The 22405-nt window shown below is 36.8% G+C and overlaps 1 long non-coding RNA gene across 1 annotated transcript in view; it reads left to right on the forward strand.

Annotated features, from left to right (window-relative positions):
- LOC138924933 (uncharacterized) overlaps positions 1–16737 on the forward strand; it is a 175038-nt gene extending 158301 nt beyond the window's left edge. The window contains exon 4 of the long non-coding RNA XR_011440314.1: positions 16500–16737. This is a non-coding gene — a long non-coding RNA (uncharacterized lncRNA). The remainder of the gene's footprint in view (positions 1–16499) is intronic.
- The last annotated feature ends 5668 nt before the right edge of the window (positions 16738–22405 follow it).

Genomic DNA, 22405 nt, shown 5'->3' on the forward strand with positions numbered 1-22405 from the left:
ATGATACCAGAATATATTTTCTGAGCCCTCCATTTTATTGTCTTTGTACATGAAAAAGTATCTTGGCAGACTACAGAATTCTTGGATCTCATCCTTTCCTACTCAAAACTCAGATTAATCCAGTGTCTTGTGGCACTCAGTATTGTGAGAGGAGTTAAGCTTGGTCTAATTTTTATTTCTTTGAAATTTTTTTCTGTTCTGGTCGCTGAGAGAATTTTGTGTTTACCCTTGAATTTCAAAAATGCTGCCAAGATATTTCCAGGTATTCGCTATTGTTGATATACAGTATTTCATCAATTCTAAGATGCATACTTTTTTCCTCATTTTGTATAACTTGAATCCATCTGAACTTTATCTTAGTATAAAGGGTTAGATACAGATAGCTTTTTGTTTTTTACAGTGGTAAACTAGACACTCCAACATCATTTATTAAATAATCACTCTTCTCCCACTGTCTTGATTTAAAGTGTCATATTAATTATAAACTAATATGAATAATATATTTATTCCTATTTCTTGAAGTCTCTGTTCTCTTCAGTCAATATGCTATATATTCCTGGATAAGTATCAGTTTTAATTTCTGTAGCTTTAAAGTCCATTTGATTATTTTGTGTGACTTAGATCTTCACCGTCCTTCTGCGGAATTTTCATGACTGCTCTCAGGTACCCTTTTTCTCTCCTATAATTGTGTTGTTATTTACATTGAAATTACATTTAATTTATAATATTTTGTGAAGAATTTCATCCATACAGGATTAATCCATCTATTTAAAAACAGGTCTTATCTTTTCCGTCTCTCTCCCTTTTAGGTCCTTTAATAATTTAAATTATTTTTTTCTAAGTAACTCATACATATTTCATGTTATATTTATCTCTAGTTACTTTTTTTTTTTTCCTTCTTAAATGTGGCATTTTTTTTCTTATATTTTCTAACTCATTTGTGTATGGGAAAGCTATTGATTTTTGTGTATACTATCTTGCTGAATTATTATTGTGCTTTACTTGGTTTTTTTAATTGATTCTCTTGGAATTTCTATGTATACAATCATACCATTGACAAATAGGAATAATTTGGCCCCCTCTTTTCCAATATGTATATCTCATGTATTTCCTTTGGTTCTGATTGGCCAGGATTTGTTCTGATTGGTTGGTATATGAGCCGTACACTTTTTATAAGTATTTTGCATTTCATTCCTGTCTTATAGGACATATTTCTACTCCTCATAAAAGTAGAAGGTATATGTAGTTCATAATGAAACCGTGTAATTTTAAAGCCCTTCATGGCATGATTTAGCATATATTTCTTTAATTTTCATTAGCTGCCTCCACGTTGATTGCTACTTTACCTCCACATCCTCTCTGCCTGCTTCCTGCAAAGATGGCTCATCTCAAGCCTTTCCCCTTGGCCTGGCTTCACCTCATGTTTCATGGTGTGAAACAGTGTTGTTTGGATCAACTTGTGTATTGCCCACTTTATCAGATTTAACTATTCTAATTATTGGACAGCTCATTGGGCCTTTCATTGATTTGACATCTAAAACTTCAAGAAAAGCTGCATCCTGTAAAAAAAATGTCGAATTTTTTGCATGCTCTCAGGGCCCGTCTTCACTTCTCTCCTGAATTCAGTGTATTTGGCTGCTATTTTATATAACCTGAGGCTTGGTGGACTGTGTTCTGGTTTCATAAGAATGGAGATTATTGTTTTCATCTTTTTATTTATTTTTTTAACATGAATGAAAGAAGTGAAGGAAAACTGAAATGATGTCATAATCTTCATTCCTACTACAGCTGGTTTGCTGTATACTTTATCTTTTAAAAAAGCTCTCTTTCATCTTGTTTGATAAAGTTTCTGTTTTCTTGTATTTTATTGAGAATACAAAGTAATGCATTCTAAAATAAATGTATTTAGTTTTTCCTATTTTATTTTTTAAATAATTTTTATAGGTTTCAGTTCCTCCATTTCATTAGACCAATTTCTCCTTTTTTCATGCTATAGATTCAAAAAAATATAGTCCTTATCTAGTTTGTTGTTTGCTTTGCTTATATTTGAAAGTGGAGAGAATTTACCAGGTCCTGCCAAACAACAGACTGGGTATAATCTCTTTGATATTTTTTATGGTTAATATGGGGATGGAGGGGAGTGTTAAAATACACCATCCAGGATTTTTGCTGGAGAATAACGTGATGTTCATACCCCCCAGCTAAATGTGTAGTCTAGCAGATGTTTATCTAATGTAGCTTGGCTGGTTTGAGGTGAGATTAACTTTGTTGTTGAGTGGTATATGCTTTTCTCTTTACTAGCTGGTTCTGTAGCTGTTAACATACCGAAGGTCTATAGCAGTTTATAATTTTTAATTTTCTGAGGCAGACATTTGACTATTGCTGGGGTGGTTGTTTCAGATTGTATTTTAGCCCCAGGTAAGCCAACTCACTATTTTAACATCCACATCATAGAAGATCTTTATGGTTCATTATAGTCCAAACAAAGTAAGGCCATTGAAGTACAAAACAACCACCATATCTTTTTGTGTTTGTTGTTGGTATAAATGGCCAGCCTTGAAAAGGAATCCCACTGCTTTACAAATTATTTTAATCCTGCATTTATAGACTTATTAAAGGTTTTGAAAGGCTTACTGTACTTTATTGAATTTCATGGGGAAAATTATAGGCTAGCTTCGTGTTAAAAAATGTGACTATTTAAAGATTTGGATATTTTTTTCCTCCTATGTATCATTATTTTTCCTAAAGAAATTCTTGAAGAATTTCTATGTATATAGAAATTAATTACCTGGTTTATTTCTTGGCTCAGTTTCCTGCCTCTTGACTTTGTTAATACTCCTTTAAGTATTTTACTGTTCTATAATTTGAATTTACATCTGGGTTGAGCGAAGGAAGCAAGAAGAGAGGAATTTGTAGTCGTTGCTTTCACATGTTGATTTATGGTCTTGCATCAGTCTCACCAATACTTTGAAATGTTTGGACCTATTTCTCTTCTACTAGGAATAATAAAAGGATCCTCTTATGTTTGCTAGTGATATTTCTACTTCTTGCCATTATAATACTTTCATCTGGGCTTTGAGATGTTAAAATCATTTACAGAAGTGTCAGAGCTGGTGCACAAATATATTCAACACACCTCTTCTTTTAAATGGAAATTTTCCGAACAGTTGAGTTGGTGCCTAATTTGATTCTCTGTCAAATGTCTGTGGTTTGGGGTGTAGGGGAGGAAGACATTTCTTCTACGCAATCTAGGTCTTTTTGGCCAGACGATGAATTAAATTCACATGAGACAGAATAACAGGAGAAAATCAAACAAAGCTTTATGACATGCATACATGGGAGAGACTCAGGAAAACTGTGCAACTTGCCAAAATGACGGGAGCTCTCACCTTAAATACCATCCTCAGCTAAAGACAAAGGAGGATGTTGGGAGTCGGGGGAGTCAGTTATGGGAGATCACCAGAAAAGTACAGTAAACAAGAGTAAGGTTATTACACAGATTTAATCCCTTGCCTTCCGCATTGGTAAGAGTTTCTAGAGAGTTTCTTCCTGGTACGGAAAGGGAGACACCTTTACAGATGGAGATTTCCCTTACAAATGTAAATGTCTCTTAACAAAGGGTGGCTTCTACTTTTCAAAGTTCCTCTCATGTCTGCAGTTTTTAAGAGTAACCAGCCCAAAATAGTCTTCATGCCAAAGAAACATACCTTCGGGTGGCCAATTCTAATCCCCCACAGGGGTAATCCATGCCAAGCTTTACCTCTATTTTCCTAAGTAATCAAAACTTGTTTGAATGTGCAAGTTACTCTAATTCTTTATTCAATCACCAAACTATAACGTCATTCTGAGGAACTCAAATGTAAATAATGCCCTCCCGGCACCTCCCTACCTCTGGGAATTGGATCAGAATGCTACATTCAACTTCTGTCCACGTGGGCAAAATGAAGCGCAGAACTGAATTCATTTGCCAGACAGGTCAGATAAAAGTAATCCGCTGTTGAGGGGAAAGAAGGAATTTGGGGCTAGAATTTTTTTCAAATTGGCTAAATTCAGCAGATAACTAACTGCTTAACTCACCAGATAATTGGCAGCTCCTCTTTGTGGATGTAGGTGTCTCGTCTTAGTCTTTTAAGTGTTCAAATTCTTGGAATAAAATCCTATTGGAACTAGAGTTACTATTTCTGAAAACTCTACTCTATTTTCTCTGAATTTAAACATTTTCCCCCCTGACAGGTCAGTTCTCTTTCCTTTCAGTATTACCTAATTCAGCAAGAAGGGCTGAGTTGATATTTAAAGCCACCCTCCCTAAAATGCCTTTCATAATAAAAAAAAAAAGGAAAACAAAATGAAGAAAGGGAGTTCTTTTTCATTTTAATTTTCTTCTTTTTTTTTTTTTTTGAGGAAGATTAGCCCTGAGCTAACATCTGCTGCCAAACCTCCTCTTTGTAGGTTTGTGCTGAGGAAGACTGGCCCTGAGCTAACATCTGTGCCCATCTTCCTCTACTTTGTGTGTGGGCTGCCTGCCACAGCATGGCTTGCCAAGCAGTGCCATATCCACACCCTGGATCCGAACTGGGGAAACCCGGGCCTCTGAAGCAAAAGGTGCAAACATACCTGCTGCACCACCAGGCCAGCCCCCTTTTTCATTTTAAAGCCTACGTCTTTACCTCTTTTCTTGGTAGGTAATGCAAACATCTATGAACTTCATCATTGATTAAGGTTTTTTGAAGGAAAACCATTTTCTTTTCTAAGTAAACCAGACAAGTTAAATTCTTCTTGAAATTAAAAATGCTCATGTCAGGGATCGGCCCCGTGGCCAACTGGTTAAGTTCCTCAGCTCCGCTTAGGCGGCCCAGGATTTCACCAGTTCAGATCCTGAGCAAGGACATGGCACCGCTCATCAGGCCATGCTGAGGTGGCATCCCACATGCCACAACTAGAAGGACCCACAACTAGAATATACAACTATGTCCTGGGGGGCTTTGGGGAGAAGAGAAAAAAATAAAAGATTGGCAACAGATGTTAGCTCAGGTGCCAATCTTAAAAAAAAAAAGATCATGTGGACATTTTAAAACATGCCTGCCGTTAGTCTCTGAGAATATAAAGAAAATATAGTGGTGATTGATAATGAATAGATGACCTATATTTTCAAAGAACTTGCCTTTTAACTGGGGTTCAAGCCCAAATGGCGTAAAGCCCAAGAATGTTCTCATGAATTCCATATTTGCCAGACTAGTTTGAGGGAGAACACCAGGAAAATGGGTGAAACTAATCAGATGTTGTGGACTGGAGCAAGCAAGCCTTGGGAATTGGTATTTAAAAGGGCAAATTTGTAGCTTATCTGACAAAAGAAAAGAGGCGATTCTTTGTAATGGGGTGTGTCAAACATAAAAGGAAAAGAAGAGGGCAGCCAGGCTATATAAAGTCACAGGAAACAGAGTTAGTCTGAAACAGTAGGTTTCACCTCTGGGAAATTAGAGGAACTGGACACAGAGGTCGGGAGAAGCTGCCGTCCTGGCTCTTTCACTCACACGGGTCTTCTGGTGGATTTAAGGCACAGTTTCGAGGTGTCCACAGAACAGCACAGCCTTGCCGCTTCCAAGATGCTGACATAAAGAGAACAGCAGGTGCTAAAGTAAAATTTACACTGATCTGGTCATCAATGCCTAAATGACAATTCCTTGGGGTTCATGTTTTCTTCCTCTCTTGGGTCAACTTGAAACCAAGACACTCTATTTCAATTTTTTTATGGTGTAAAGCTATCCGGAAATGAATATCCTGGGACCCTTTTTAAGCCAATAGCCAACAGAGCAGCAAATCTGTTCAAAGACACATTTCCTATGAGATGTACACTTAGCATGAAATACCCTGAGAAGGACCATGAAAATCAGTGTAACTTTTGAGAGGAAATGACCTGCTAACATTTTTGTATATCAGGTATTAAAAAGAGAAAAACTTTATTTTCTGTAATAAAAGCTATAAAACAAGTCACAAGAAAACATTTCCATTTATTTTAATACACAAATACAAACCCAAACGGCATGGCGTATTTGAGCAGGAGCAAAGTTAAACTTTTTTGACAAAATAAAAACACTGCTGTATCCGGAGAAGACCCAAAGCTTGGTGATGAGGTCTTTTTAAATCATTGTACCTTTAGGTTTGCACCTCCAGAAATGCTGAGAAATTGGCTCTATTCAATTATTCCATGTGCAACTACTATGTCTAGAATGCCAGGAGGAAACCAATCGTGTACGAATCCTGCTCTCAGGAGACTTACATACTAGTAGTTAAGTAGAGGCAAAAATAACTAGGAGGTAATTAAGTTCTACAAGAAAATATCTGGGGTGGAGGATTGGAATATGTACCAGGCAATGATTTCTTTCAGTTGGGTAGATTCCAGGCAATATGATGAATGAAGTGAAATTTGAGCTACACTTTGAATACTAAGTAGCCTTTAAACGAACAAATGGAACGGGAGTCAACTCCCAGGCTGAGGGAACAAGCATGGTCTATTGGTCTGTTTCTCTCCTGCTCACCATCCTAAGCCCAGTACTTGGCTCATAGTAGGTGTCTAATAAATATTTACAGATTTATTGACTGACTGAATAAAGTAAATTGTTTACTTAGCAAGAGCATAAAGAAACGGGAAAGGAGATGAAGAACATAAGATGGGAAATAGAGGCCTCCCATGATATCCCAACATTGATATTTGGATTTTATTCTCCAGGCAATAGAGAGTCATTAAAGATTTTTATTTTTATTTTATTTTATTTTATTTTTTTAAAGATTGGCACCTGAGCTAACAACTGTTTCCAGTCTTCTTTTTTTTCCCCTGCTTTTTTCTCCCCAAATTCCCCAAGTACATAATTGTATAGTTTTTTAGTTGCGGGTCCTTCTAGCTGTGGATGTGGGACACCACCTCAACATGGCCTATTGAGCGGTGCCATGTCCGTGCCCAGGATGCGAACCCTGGGCCTCCAAAGCAGAGTGCATGAACTTAACCACTCGGCCACAGGGCCGGCCCCCAAGATTTTTATTTTTTAATTACATTATTTAAGCAAGAGGAGATGAGCAACTGTGGCTTTAAAACTGTCTGCTTTATATGGTGGGAGTGCGTGTGTAGATAAAGAGGAAAAATTGACAGGAAGGGAAAAAAGATTCCTCCCTGATGGATAAACTAAAAAATAATCATACAAAGGATCAGGTCCAATCCATCACTTTCTGTAGAAGAGGGAGTCTTGGGCAGCAGCTTTTAAATATTCCTCTTCCACAGGCAAGCATTTTCCTATTACAGAGCCTGATCTGGTGTAATGTCTTTGAACATTCACGGAATAGACTTCCTGCTATAGTCTATACCATTATTAATTTGTGTTTATATGTCTGGGTCTGCCTGGTAGACTACACATTTCTTGAGGTCAGGGAATACATCTTACTCGACTCGGTATCTTGTGTGTCTTTACATGCTGATGTTCAAAGTCTGTGGAACAACTAAATTAATAATAGATTTCCCGTATTCCAATTTTCTGATGCCTTGTGTACCTACAAACAGAAAGATGATAAGTTAGCTAAAGAATTAGTCACATCACCAAGAAAAGAAGTCAGTTCTCCGTGTTGATCTCAGTGAACTTTGTTGATTACATCTTCCCATGACCAGTAATTCCATTCTCCCCTTGCTGACAAAATCAGGTTTCTGAGCTTGTACAAGTCAGAGGCCCAGACCCTGGAATATAGCAATTTTGCAAGGTAAATGCCATCTCATGTGAGACAGAGTAGGCCTTCTCCAATGACATCCTAACCTCATCACACCTGACCTTCCAAGGGGTTCACATTGGAGATATTGATTATTTTTCAACATTAAAAGAGAACAGAATAATAAACAAAGGCACTTGAGTTCCAGAAGGAACAGCTTAGGCTAAATGGAAAGAAGAACTTTCCAACCATTGCCATTCACTTTTACTGTATTCTGAGTTTCACTTTTTGAGATGTTAAGAAATTATGTTTTGGCCTATAAGGATTTGAATTACTTAAATGAACAGAGGGAGGCATGGTCCATTCTTGCTCTTTGATTCCATAACATAATAATTTTTCCCACCCAATCTGCTTCTTTTACTTTACTAAAGAATGAAGGAAAGCTTTACAAATGCATTAATGGCAAAACAGATGACAACTTCAGTATAGGCCCCATTAGCCATGTCAGTACAAGCTCAGATACTGAGAAAAGAGAGCATTTTATTAAATATCACCCGAAGACAGCAGAATAGAAAACAGCAGAAAAGAAAAATGGTTGCTGAAAAATTTAGTGCTGAGGAACACACACTATATTTTTCACCAGTTGCCATATTTACTGAAAAATCAATGGCAGATCTCCCATCGTGTGACTGTGATGTGACAAACTCATATTATAGGTTAACACCCTATTACACCAGTTCATTTGTGTAAAACTTTCTGCTGGATTGGCAAATATTAGTAGCATTGCCAGATAGGAAACAAAAGCTGGAGTCTTACAAAGATAAGAAGGATGGGGCATCTCTGAAAATGGAGATCTGTAGTTATTGGCTTCATTTTGTTTTAATATTACACTTAAAAAAAGATTTAAGATTATTTAACTAAATACAGGCAATCCAACAAGACAGAATCAACATTTAAAATAGATGAAGGAATGGAGTAAGGGACAAGAATATTAGAAAAACTGTAGGAAGTTGGAATTGAGAGTTGTGTATGCGTCAAACATTGGGAATTTTTTATTCTTGAGTGAATTGGGCCATGGATGTGACTCTGAAGTTTTGAGCAGCCAACTTAAAGGAGGCTCGATTAGCTTTATTCAGTGTTTAATGAGATAAAAACAAACCAGGTCATTGCTCATGAATATTCTAATTTTTTTCCCATTCTGTACTCAGAGATAAATTTCTCTTGTGGATTAGCAGAGAGAGCACTGCAACGTGGGAGACGATATTCTTACAGTACTTTCACAATGAGCTTACTTATAATTTTCTAGTAGATAGCCTGATAGAATTACACCCCAAAGCCACAAAGTAATAAATCTTTGGGTAACTAATAGAATGTGCTTGAGGGGTGATACTTCCTGCTGGAATGGCATAATGACAGAAAAATTTTAAAATATACTAAGGACTGGGTGGGCTCTGCATCATCTTGAGGTTATTTCCTCTCCCTCTCCTTCTTGCTCTCTCTCTCTCTTTTTTTTTTTGCTGAGGAAGATTGGCCCGGAGCTAACATTTGTTGCCAATCTTCCTCTTTTTACTTGAGGAAGATTGTCCTTGATCTAACATCTATGTCCTTTATTTTATGCATATGGGACACTGGCACAGTATGGCTTGATGAGGAGTGTGTAGGTCCACGCCCAGGATTTGAACCTATGAACCCCCGGCCAGTGAGGCAGAGCACGTGAACTTAACCACTATGCCACTGGGCCAGCCCCTCTATCTTTCTCATTTTTCTTTTTTTCTTTTTCATTTGAGATTTTCAATACCTGGTCTAGGTAACTGATTAGCTTGGCTGAGCCATATGCTTCAACTGTTAGTCCTGCTGGGAGCAGAATTAACATGCTTTTATGAAAATTGAGGAGCAACAAGAACATGTAACTGAAAGCGCTGTGCCTCCCCACAGAGGTGACCCCAGGATGTGCCAACATTTTTCTCAATAAACACAGTCCCTTTAAAGATAGGAAGAAACATCTTGGCCATGATGTTCAGAGGGAACCAAACTAATTTGGCAGCATCATGTCAGGGAGTAAATAAAAGCTGATTTATGTTCTCATAAATTTTTCTGTTTGAATTGACAAAGACAAATCAAATAGAAATAACTTCAATCTCTGAAATTTGAGTCTGAAAATTGAGAGTATGAGATTAGCTATAAGACATAGGATTTTAGAAATTAAGAACCATGGAGATGAAAAGATTATGGGAAGAAAAGGTATTCAAGCCCCATCGCCATCTGCTTGCTCTTCCTTTGTGTACCCAAAACACCCACCTCGAATCCTCAGATTTGTCTGTCTTGTCATACCCACCACTGAACTGGAGCCCCATGATGGAATGATTCCTCTTGATTTGTCTTTATAGGAATTAGTATTCATTTTGCTTGTCTATTACGGTAGGCAAGTCAATGTTGGTTCAATGAATTAACATTGGTATTTTTTAGCCCCATTTACAAAGGTAAAAAGTCACTTTGCTAGTTTAGGAATAACCAAAAGTTTTATTCATAAATTGGTTAACTAATGAAATATTATATTTACATTATAGATTTGAGATCTGGGTTGAGGAAAGAAGAAAAATTGGGGGAATATTTGACTTGAGTAAAAGAACTGAGAAGTTCACAGAAAATAAACTGTAACAATACACTTTATTTTTACTCATCGCTTTTCGTATATTTGAAACAGAACAAAAGAAAATAACAACTAAAATCTCTTAGTCACACTCTTTTACAATATTGGTTTAATATATGCCATCTAGCATTGAATTCTTGTCCAGTGAAGGCAAGAACTTTGAATTCTTATGCTGGTCCAGGGTTGTCAGGGCTGATGGGGTTTCCAGGCTGAGAAAGGAAGGCTGCGCGAGAGGATGGTGTGTTAGGCTCCATAGGTGACGTCTGGGTCTGGGGCAGAGCTTCGCTGGGAATTAGGCGCGTTTGCCCTGATTCTCAGCCGGTAAATGGGTATCCTCCCGACAGTTTCAAAGTGGTTCTGGCAGCGTTTAACTTCTCTCCCTGCGGGGGGCTAATCTCATAAAGATTTCAGCCACACAAGCAACAGTGTCTGGGGTGTAATGATTGCTTTGAAGTTTGTTTGCTCGCCAGTGCATTTAAAGCGTTTAAATGTTCCAGGAATAGGATTAGATGCCCCAGTGAATTCATTTCATTTACCCCCAGCAGTGGTTTCCCGATGCTAGGAGAGGTTTACATGGTGTCAATTTAGAGGCACGCTGCTTTTGAAGATTTCCCCCTTCGCCCTCTCCATTTTCTACCGCTCTCAAGGTCTTGCCTAGGAAAGTATTAGAGGCCAGGGCTCAACAGAAAGGGGCATTCTTGCTATGCCTTTAGGGCATACTAAAGATAATTTTCTGAATCATCGGCTCAAGTGTTGTTAGCTCAGTGTGGAGAAAAGAAAATGAGAGCGAAATTAAGGCTACTTTAAACTTGTGCGAAGATTAAACATGAATGTTGAACTGCTACACAGTCGCAACCTCTGGACCAGTCATGCCTTTTAGAAGAGGAGAATTTTGAACCCGGATTGGTGTACCAGCTATGCAGCCGGTTCCTTTCAGATCGAGCCTTTTGAGGCTTAACCCTTAGGAGCCGCAGTGATAACCCAAACAATGTATTTGAAAGTAAATAGTTGACCTGTAGTAAGCCCTCAATGCCTAGCAGTTCTTTTGTACGGAATCATGGCACACTGATTTACTATACGAGAAAATAGATTTTACCTCTCTATGTGTATGGAAGAAAAAAGTTCTCCTGAGCTGCTGTGTCCTCTGAAAATGATCTCTGAACCAGCAAGTACTAATGTGGAGGATGTTTAATATTCTGCATGTGGAAAATTTCCATGAACGTGAACAAAATCCTCATGGCGTAAGACTATGTTATTATTTTTCAACACCCACACTCTCCTGGGTAGCTCAAATGATACATTTTAGCTAAACTAAAATTTTGATATCACGAAAATTCTTGGGATATTAAACCAGTGCTTGCCAGATAGATTTCACTGTATTTCCACTCTCCTTAGAGGACCGATGTATTTCTTAGACATTTTGTTTTTCTCTTAAAAACAAATTAGGAGTAATATATGCTCATTTTAGAAAACTTGGAAAAAATAGGAAGTTATAAAGAAAAAAATTACAGATAAATTTGCACAATGTTGATATAACCACTATTAAAATATTGAAATATTTCCTTTTCTTTTTTTCTATGTATATTTTCCCACAATTATGATCATGCTATAAATAAATGCTTTCTTCAGTAAGTTGTATCATGAACGTTTTTTATGTGATTAAAATTGTTCTTTAATGTAATTTTAATGTCTAGAGGATATTTCATTAAATGAATATACCATAGTTTATTTCAGTATTTCCTTTTTTTGTTGTTAGATATTTAGAATTTTCCCAACCTCTTGATATATAATTTTTATATCGTTAGAAATAGTTCTAATTATTTTATTAGGGTAAATTTCTATAACTTGAATTACTGGGCCAAAAGTCCTAAACATTTTAAGGATTCTAATATAGATTGTCAAATTGTATTTTTGCAATGCTTTATAAAGTTATGGGAGGTTTAATGTATTAGCCTTTAGAATATTTTTTTCACGTTCTTTGCTCATACCCTAGTCATTGTCCTATTTTTCTTTGAAGATGTTTGTGTTATTCTTAGTGATTTTCTTTTGATGAGGAAGATTTGTCCTGAGCTAACATCCATTGCCAATCCTCCCCCTTTTCTTTTGCTTGAGGAAGATTAGCCCTGAGCTAACATCTGTGTCTATCTTCCTCTACTTTGTATGTGGGATGCCTCCACAGCATGGCTGATGAGTGGAGTGTGTCTGCAGCTGGATCCAAACCTGTGAACCCCAGTTGCTGAAGCAGAGCACCCGGAACTTTAACCACTCAGCCACAAGTCTGGCCCCCTTAGTGATTTTTTTTAAAGCCCATCATATTGAGGATATTACCTTTCTCTGTATTTGTTACAAATATCTTCCACCAGGCTGAGAATTATTAATTTTTGCATCTCCTATCACATTCTTATCTTGCTGCTATAGCCTCTGAATAAACTTGTTAAATGACCCATTTTAGAATGATTATAGATGATTAAAATAAAAACCATTTTATTCTTATAAATAATGAGTGATTGCTTCAGTATTATGGGGAACCAATGGCAAAATTGCTAAAGGAGTGATAAAACATTTTCTAAGGGAACCAGATACATTTCCACTAATTTAGTCTTCACTGGATCATCATGTTTCTTCCATTTTCTCCACACCCCCCTCACCTTCCGTTACCACCTTTTCTCTGTTTTTCCCTGAAGGAGAAAATTTTTCCTTCTTTAAAGTAGAGTGAGCAATCAATTGATCTTCTCTTCCACCTGTCTGGTTAGCTTACCTAGGGACCTGCGCCAGATCTCCTAGAGTGTGGTTTGCTTACCACACACAAAAGCCTCTGTGTGCAGAAAATGCTAACATCGCTCTGCTTGATCCTATTTTAAGGGACTCGCAACATCGCATACTTAGGTCTATGATGCATAATCAGCGAAGCAATGTGGCTTGATGCTCCTTATTCTGATCATGCTTTTGTTTAGTTATCCAACAGTGAATTGGCATAATCTCTCAGTGCAGTTATTTTACAGTTATTATATGCTTAAGGAATATTCTAGAAACTGACTAGTTTTTAATTTTTTTCTTGATGACGCAGGAGGAGTAGGTGGGACCTGCGTTTGGCCATGAGGTAAGAGTTTCTCTCACCTCATAGTCAACACCAGTTTGTGATCAAGATAGGTTTTATCCTCACTTGAAAACTGGACTTGGTGTTTTGCTAGACATTTATGAAGAATTAATAATAGACAGCCTACAAGATGTGCCTAGATAGCAGACTATTCGAAATATTTGTTGCCTCTCCTATGGTTATTAATTTTAAATGCTTTTGAGAAATGATGATAATATGTTCATTTACACAATTACAGAAGTACTTTATGTTTTAGGGTAAAAAGGCTTGTTCCGTGACGTGACCTGTGGGAGAGATTATGGAGGTTTTCAACTGTACATGCCGAAGGAGCAAACACCGCTTAAGCTAGGCTGTGCTTCCTAAACAAGTATTTAATCTCCTCATTAAAGATATATGAAACTAAAAATCAATGAGCTCCGGTGGTTAGAGCTTTTTAGTGGAACTAATGGGTACACCTTGTCTAACATTAGAAACTTCACTTGTGGTTTACAGCTGTACACAAGGAAAAAACATGAGTCTAGAAATCAGGTCTCTAGCTAGAGTAATAATTGGGCTGTGAGTTCTGGATAAGCAGGCCTCATAAATATATAACGTATGGAATAATGTATTGCCAATTCACATTCTCTCACATTAGATAGGTGCAGTGAACTCTTACTATAAAGCTCAAGATTAAAGTCGGCAAAATTCTGCTTGGATACATGCCCTATTGAGTCCCATTAGAAAGACTCTTAACTGTGTAAATTTAAACCTCTGACATGCTGACATCATGAACTATTTAAACTGAAAAATATTCCACAAGAGTTGTTTGGAGATTTAAGAAACAGATTTCATTTCACCAGGCTGGAAACACACCTAAGATACTGGTGTATTTCAGGTAAATGATATCCTGGCAATTTGGACAAACACCCAGAACCTGAAATGAACCTCATACAAATCATTTCATCAATAGAATTACAGTATCTCTAAGAAAATCTTAGGGCATTTATTACCTCTTCATTTTGCTGCTGGATTTCAAAGTTTTGTTTTTTGTCTACACATGTTCTAAACAATGCAAGAAAAATTGATGAGCACATAAGGTAGATCATATGCTCCAGGAGGCCACAAACCATGTTTGTCTTTTTCAAAACCTCAAGTGAGATTCATTGCATAGTAGGCACTCACATTTTAGTTGAATCAGTGAATCAAGCATAATGAAGGTGATATGTGAGGCACGGCTAGATTGTGAACTAATGTAGCACTCCACTTTGGGTCATGAGGAATCAGCAAGATACTGTTGCACGTAGTCCCATCTTTGAGTCATTGATGATCTTTCTTTCCTTCATTAATTTTTGTGTAGATACATCTCTAGACACTTCATTCATGCTTTTGTAGCTCTCACTGAGTAAGGAATGAAGCAGCCAAATGCAAAACTCTATTAAAGTTGCAATCTGACCAACGAAACTCGCTTCTAATTCTAAGTATACAGCCAAGTAGCCAATAAGAATGATAGAAGAAAAGTCTCAGGGGAAATAGGGAAGAGTATTCCACATAGCATTTTACTTCAGAAGATGTCCCTGTTCTCTGAACACTAGTGAAACTTCTATCACTACAAGTGCAGAAAACATTAACAGAAGTTTTTCACAGGGCATTTTTAAGTACAAAAGAAAGAATTGAAGCTTTAGCAGTTGTAACTCCGCGCAGGATATAGACGCACGTAACATAGAATCAGGAAAAAACAATAGATTCCACCCAATCACAGGACAGACACATGGTCCTCGGCCACACCAGTGAAGGCTCACACCAAAACCCCGTGCAAAGTTCCTTCAAATGCTCCACTGTAGTTACCCATCCCTACTTATCTCCACAATCGGTTCTTGTTTTTTGTGCTTCAGGTAAATATTTAGTAATCTGTATATAATTGATTCTATAGTGTAGGTTCAGTCTTTTTAAACAAATCCTCTTGTTATTTTTACAAAATCCCAACTTTAAAGAACCCCTTTGGCCAGGAGGACTGAACTGGGAAAGCCAAATGGTAGCTTCGTCATTATCCTGCTTTCCTAATGGGGCAATACAGGTGAACACTCCCTTACAAGCCACTCATGAGGAGCTCACATAAAACCATGTGTACTTATAAAACACCATTCAGAATGATTAATTATAGGAAAACTCTGCTGGGGATAACCAACTACTGTCTGAGCTCAGCCTTCTGGAGTCTTCAAAAAGTCCCCGGAAGTGGCCAACAGATCATCGGGTGATTTTTCAATTTCAGTGGGCAAAATTATACTTACCTAGTTGAAAAGAGTCATAATTAGTTGTTGACTCAGCATGAGAGGACTTTTGTGTGTCAAAATAAGGAGCAAGGAAACATAGCTGAGGTCGGGCTCACTAGAAATACCCAGGGATTGAGAAGGAGCTCTACTTGATGAGGAACAGCAACTGACCAAACATTTGTAACTGAGATGCCAGGGTCCTCCTGCATTACTTTCATTTTGTGGAGCCGAAGGAGAGCAGGAAGCAGAATCTTCTTGTCAAGAGCTTGGCATCCCTACTGAAAAAAATACCCTATCTTCTCCCAATCTTAATGAATTCTGTCTGCAAGATAACCTTTAGAAAAAAAATGAAACTTGCTTTTTTGGCTCCTAGATTAGTGCTGGTATTTTTAAAAATGAGTTTTTTATGTGATTTTATGCTGGTATGTTTAAATCATTATGCTTACTAATGATGACTGTTCTTGTTTTACGTATTGTAACCTATTCGACTCTATGAATTTTATTTTGATAATTCCCCCTAAGGCAATTCAAAGCCCAATATATAAACCAAATACATAAAGTAAATATTATTGTTGTGAGAGCTTGCTTTTTAGTACCCAAAGAAGACACCGTTGAGCATGGTAAATGATAGCCATCTGGAGTGGGAAAACAATTGCTTATAGTTTTTAAGAGATGAGTCATGGAAAGAAGTAGGAATAGACACTGCTTACCTTGAGTTATTGAAAGCGGGGGGAAAAAGTAGCTTTTAAAGTTACTCAGTCTTTAAACAGTGAGTTTATTGTTAAAATGCGTACTGTTGTCTCCTCCTTTCTAGTTCCACTTCAAGAGGGCTCCTTGCTGTTCCCTGAGCCTTTGCATCCACCACATTCTCCACACTGTCTGCAGTTAGGTCTCGATTCACATGTCGCCTTTCCCGATGACCCTAAAACGGCAAGAATCCTTCCTACTTCGTGTGCCTTCACCAAGCTTCCTGCTCTATTTCTCCACATAGCACTTACCTGTCAAATATCTCTATATAAATAAAATATATGTATTTATATATAATTTATAAATAATATATATATTTCTGTAGTGTATGTCATCTCTCACCATAATAAATTGTATGAAAAAAAGGACTTTAATTTCTTTCCTGTTATCTTTTTGGTGTATAAAACTTTGCCTGGTGCAGAGCAGGTGCTCAAAACATTTTGTTAAATGAATGAAATTATGAACAGATGTCAATGAAGGTTCTTAAATAAAATATTATTGTGTAGAAAATAAATGTACACTTTATAATGCCTTCACAATAAGGAAAGCCCCTGTTTACTCATATGTTTTACTGAAGGATTAACACTCAACCTTCAACAATAAAAATTCATGTTGTACAAAATAAGGTGTGTGTGCTAACAATAACTTGGAGTTTTTTTGCATTAGTAAAAATTAGGCATTTTTTTCTGAAAAAGAGAAGGCATCACAACATTATTGTTATTAGTTATTAGAAGATAAATGTTATTAGAAGATAAATACAGAGTGGAAATGTCTGAGACTTGAATACTGTTAAACAGCGATGTGCTCCTTTGTCAGAATGTAATTATTAATTTATTTTTTATAAGGGATGTATCTATGTAATAGGAATTTTAGAAAATACTGGAAACACTAAGAAGAAAATGTAAATCGCATTTTATTTCATCATCAGAGGTAACTGATGTTAATTTGATATATACCTAATATGTGTTTTAGATGAGAATTACAAAGCATTGGTATTACAGTTTACGAGTTTTATGAAACCTGGTATTGTTCTATTTAATAATATATCTAAATATCTTCTCATGTTATTAAATGTTACCCTACATGACATTTTAATAGCTTAATAGTATTTTACTTTATGGATGAAAACTATTAATTTAGTGAGTCCCGTATTGTTGGACATTTACATTATTTATGATTTTTCACTGTTACAAACAATATTTCAAAGAGCATCCATATAGTAAAGCTTTATACCTACCCATGGTTATCTCCTTAGAATGAATTTCTGTAAGTGGAAACTTTAGGTCACAGAAAGTATGCACTTTTCACTCACTTTATATTTACCTCCAAATTATTCTCCAGAAAGAGTATGGCAAATTTTTCTTCCTACATCAGTGTACAGAGTATAAGTAAATTAATTTTATATAATGAGGAGGAAATGTTATTTTGACAGCTAAGTTCAAAGTTTATTTTAAAATAAAAGCTTTTGTTTGGAAAATCACTTTAATATATGCTTATGGTAGAAGGTAAGCTTCCCGAGGGCTTACAAGTCAATAGCTGCTTTGTATGGGGCAAGGGGAGAAAAAAGGCTTTTTTCATACTGAGTTGGGTAAGATGGTGAGAGTTCTGGACCATTGGAAGGGCCAGTAAAACCCCATGGAAGTCAGGAGTTTCAATGGTATGTGAATATCATTCTTCAGAAAACAAACAAACAAAAATACTACTGTAAAGTTGTTTGCGTTGTTGTTACAAGTTATGTAAAGTTAACTCATGAGAAGCTTGTGTGAATGGAGTTTTTAGTAGAAGTTGAAGGGAGGTTGATTATTATCTTGGGGTCACTGTGGGGTAGCATTTGAGTTGATAAACAGGGAGCTAGGAACCCAGGAAAAGAAGGGATGATGAAAGTCAAGTCCTCAAGAATGTGCCGAAATCTTGGTGAGAAGCTTGTATTTCCTAGTTCATTGGGACAGTGGAGAGACAGCAATGATTGAGTGACGTTTGTTAATTTCCTGGGGGCGTGGAGGCTCCCACCTGACATCTGACTTATATATTAGTAAACTCTAGATATTAGTTTTGAAGACCTTTTAATGTGAATATTAAAGTTGTCACAGCAGGCAATGTTCAAAGCTAGTTCTGTTATTGTTGCCATTAGATCCAGAATAGTGAGGCTGGTAGAACCCCTTAATTCGTGTTTTCTTTTGGTCATGATGAGATAGATAAAAGTATACAGTGACTGTAAAGAGAGATCAGCATGAAAAAGTGTAAGCCTGGGTTGGGTTGTCAGATTTGGCAAATAAAAATATTGCATATTAATACCAAAAAAATGTTCATTGTTTCTCTGAAATTCAAATTTAATTGGTGTCTTGTATTTTATCTGGCAAACTTAAGCTTGAGTTTCTAATAAGGACGAAGCGACCATTCAGGAGATGCGTGAAATGATAACGGCGTGAATTCTATTTAAAAAGTACAGAACATCCTAAACCAATTAGTGGGTTCAAAGACTTGCAGATGTTCTGTGAGCTTAAAATCTAGTGTCGCAGTTGTCTTTACTGAAGTGTTATTTCATGAGACAAGCAAACTTTATGTAATTCCTAAACTAGGATTCACAATGCCCTTTATTGGCTTGTGGCTCATTTAGTACAGATGTCCAAGACCCTGAGGCCAAGGGACATAACAATTTAAACATAGACCTACGAAACTTTGATTGTATTGATCTCTTGAAATGTCAAATGCTGAGCACTCATTGGCTCATGGCATCTGCCTGTCTTAAGAACAGGAGAGATGAAAACCTCAGAAATTTCTCGAATATGATTGATCTCGGTACCCAAGAATATCACTTCCCTGTTTTTTCTCAGTGTTTAGATCTTTTGCCCCCTCTAATATCGAAGAAAGTTACTGACATTATTTACCATCATTATTTAAAATTTATTGTCTTGATATATCAAGTGCCAAATACAACTTTACCAAAATACAATTTATTAATCTCTATTTCTGTTATTTTAATGTGGTATATTCTAGAAATTCAGTGCACTGCATTAGTTTTGGAGGGAAAGAGACATGGGCTTGAGACCCTAGTTTGCCACTTCATCTATATCACACTATAAATAACATTACTACGTGGAATTTTTTTCCAATGTTGTAGAGTTTAGTAGTAGACAAAAACTAGAAACAATTAAAATGTCACTCAATAATCATGAATATACGTCAACGAAAATAAACAAACTAGAGTTATATGCAACAACGTGGATGAATCTCATAAAGACAATATTGAATGAAAGAATCCAGGCAGAAAAGAAGATACGCTGCATAATTCCATTTATATAAAGTTAACAAAAACAGGCAAAAATAAACTATAGGGTTTGGGGATGCATGCTTGGGCATAAAGGTACAAGAGAAGCAATTACCATAAAAATCAGCATAATGACTATGCAAAGGATAATGAGAAGGAAGGGGTAGAGATTGGGAAGGAAAATGAGGGGCACATGTGGGGCACAGACAAGGCATTAATTCTTGATGTAGTGCACAGGTGTTTGGTTTATGAAAAATCATTGAGCAGCGCATCTTTGCTTTGTATGGCCTTTTTGTGTGTATGCTATATTTCATAGTAAAAGGGTTTAAAAAATCAGAACAAAGGCAACTTCAGCCGAGTTTGAATGAAACGTTATGCTCTTTTAATTTATTGAGACATGAATTAATGGCATTTTCTCACATTCTGCTCATGACTATAAAAGTTGTCTTATCTCTCCAGCGTTAAAAAAGATGGTATGTTCAGTGGCAAAAACAGCCTCATTAGCAGGATATCTAATATCTTTTAGATAAAAATAAGAAAGTAAGACAGGTATCAATGAAGAAATTATTAATTACATTCATATTTGATTCTAAAGCATCTCCTTAAGATTCTGCTTGGGATCCTTTCAGAATCATAAAACTGCATTAGAAGTATTGCATAGAGCTATTACTTAGCAATCGAGTTTTATGGGGGGGCCTTTGTGCCCCCCAGGCTAGAATGTTATTCAATATTATTAGCAATATATAAGCCTATGTTTTGTTGAACGAAATATATTACATAGTTTATGACAGTAAGCTCTTAATTTTTGCAGATGTGCTTAGAAGCTTAAAATTATAAATTCTATTCCCTCTTTCTGATAAGCTTAGTCGAACAGATGAAAAGCTCACCAAAATCAATACTGGGTTCAAACCCTAGATTTGTAAATGCTTGTATGAGCACGTATATGTTTAAGGTTTTTTTTGTCTCCTCTACTGCTTGTGACCAGGGAAATGCCACCCAGATTGGCTCAGGTCTTGAAGCATCACCCAGGTACTGGGACTCAGAGTGGAAGGCGGGAGGAGCCCAGACCAAATCTAGGCTATTACCAGAAGAGGCAACAGATGTCAGAGAACAAGGGAAGAGGCAAACAATCATGCTCACAACACTTTTATGAATCAGCCTTCCCTTTTCTTCAATATGCCATCCTTAGAGTGACAAAGGCCATAGGTCTCTTCCAGTCTGAAAAACTCTACTATCAAATTATTTATATGTAAGTATATTCGTGACCTAACAATCCCATCTTCTTGTCTACCAGCTCCTTGTGTAAACAGCCTTGAGGCTGAGGTGTTATCACTTTTTTAACCCTGCTTGTACTGAAGTCCAAAGGAGGACACAGTACATCAGTGGTTACACTGAGACTACAGCCCCTGACTCTTAGCCAGCTGGGTGTCTTCTATGTGCAGAAGGAATGGGTAAATCCTGAATCCTTACTCCCGTTTAGCTCAATGTGAACGGACAGTAGACTACACAGTTGGTCCCAGACTGTCTAGATGAGACAATACTGTTACCGCTGATTTCTGAAAACAATTTTTCCTTCAATTCTGAGCCTGGCTGTATTGTGTTTGAGAGATATGAATGATAACACAAAGGTCAAAAAGGCACTCTGGTTCCAGTACATCAGACAATAAGGACTCAAATAAAGCTCCTTTTACTGGCTCCCACTGATGCATGAAGAAAGCCATTATTGGGCCATTTGTATGTTTTCTCTAAAATGGCAACCCTTGGCAGTGATGTCTTGGTAATGATATGTTACAATGCCCTGCGAAGAGCTCATACAGGAAAAGGCTGTGGAAGCACTGTCTCCCTCCTGTTGTGGAAAAAGGTCAAACCCATGTCGCTCTTGCTGACATGGCACGAGTACTAATCTCTGCTCTTCATAGTCAACCAGAAATGGAGTGGGCACATTAGACAGCTTGTTCAGGGTTCCTGACTGCACTAACTGTAAATTAGCTCAGTCTTACACACGCACAAGCAAAAATCCCAGTTTAAACTTTCTTACCTAAAGTACTGTAATGATAGTCCTAAGGCCTGTCGTTACTTCTGAAATTACAGTCAAATGGCTATGATTTGGCAGCGACAAGAGGATATAAACTCTTTTGTTGGGGCATTTTGGCTAGATCATTCTGCGCTGTTGAGATGTTGATGAAAACCACCTTAGAAAGACAGAAAAGAGGACAGATATGGGAAAACAAATCTGATTGGAAATGTTTTCAGAGCTTCAAAGTTGTAGAGCAATTTACAGTTATTGACTCAATGTGAGAATAACTATGGGCATAACTTAACTTAGGTTTACCTGTATATGATGACTTTTTCTTTGATTTTAACTTGAGAATTCTTATAAGAATGATATATAGTCATGAAGAACTGAAGATGCTTAGTTGTCCTGTAAGAATTTTATTCTATAGATAAAACCACAACTTTAGACAAATGAATGACAATCTATTCTATTTAAAATATGCTCCCAGGTTTTGCTTCCTTTTGTTTTTTTGTTACAAATAATATTTATGCTAAGATATTTATGTGTGTTATCAGATTTCAGGGTTTTTTTGTCTTTTTTTTTTACTTTGTAACAGAAACAACTAGCATTTTCCTTTTCTTATATTTTGGTCCTCAATTTTTATAGCACATATTGCCTCTCTAAAGGAGTCAGAAACAGTTTTTTGGGG

Source organism: Equus caballus, chromosome 1 (genome assembly GCF_041296265.1).
Source record: "Equus caballus isolate H_3958 breed thoroughbred chromosome 1, TB-T2T, whole genome shotgun sequence".
NCBI lineage: Eukaryota > Metazoa > Chordata > Mammalia > Perissodactyla > Equidae > Equus > Equus caballus.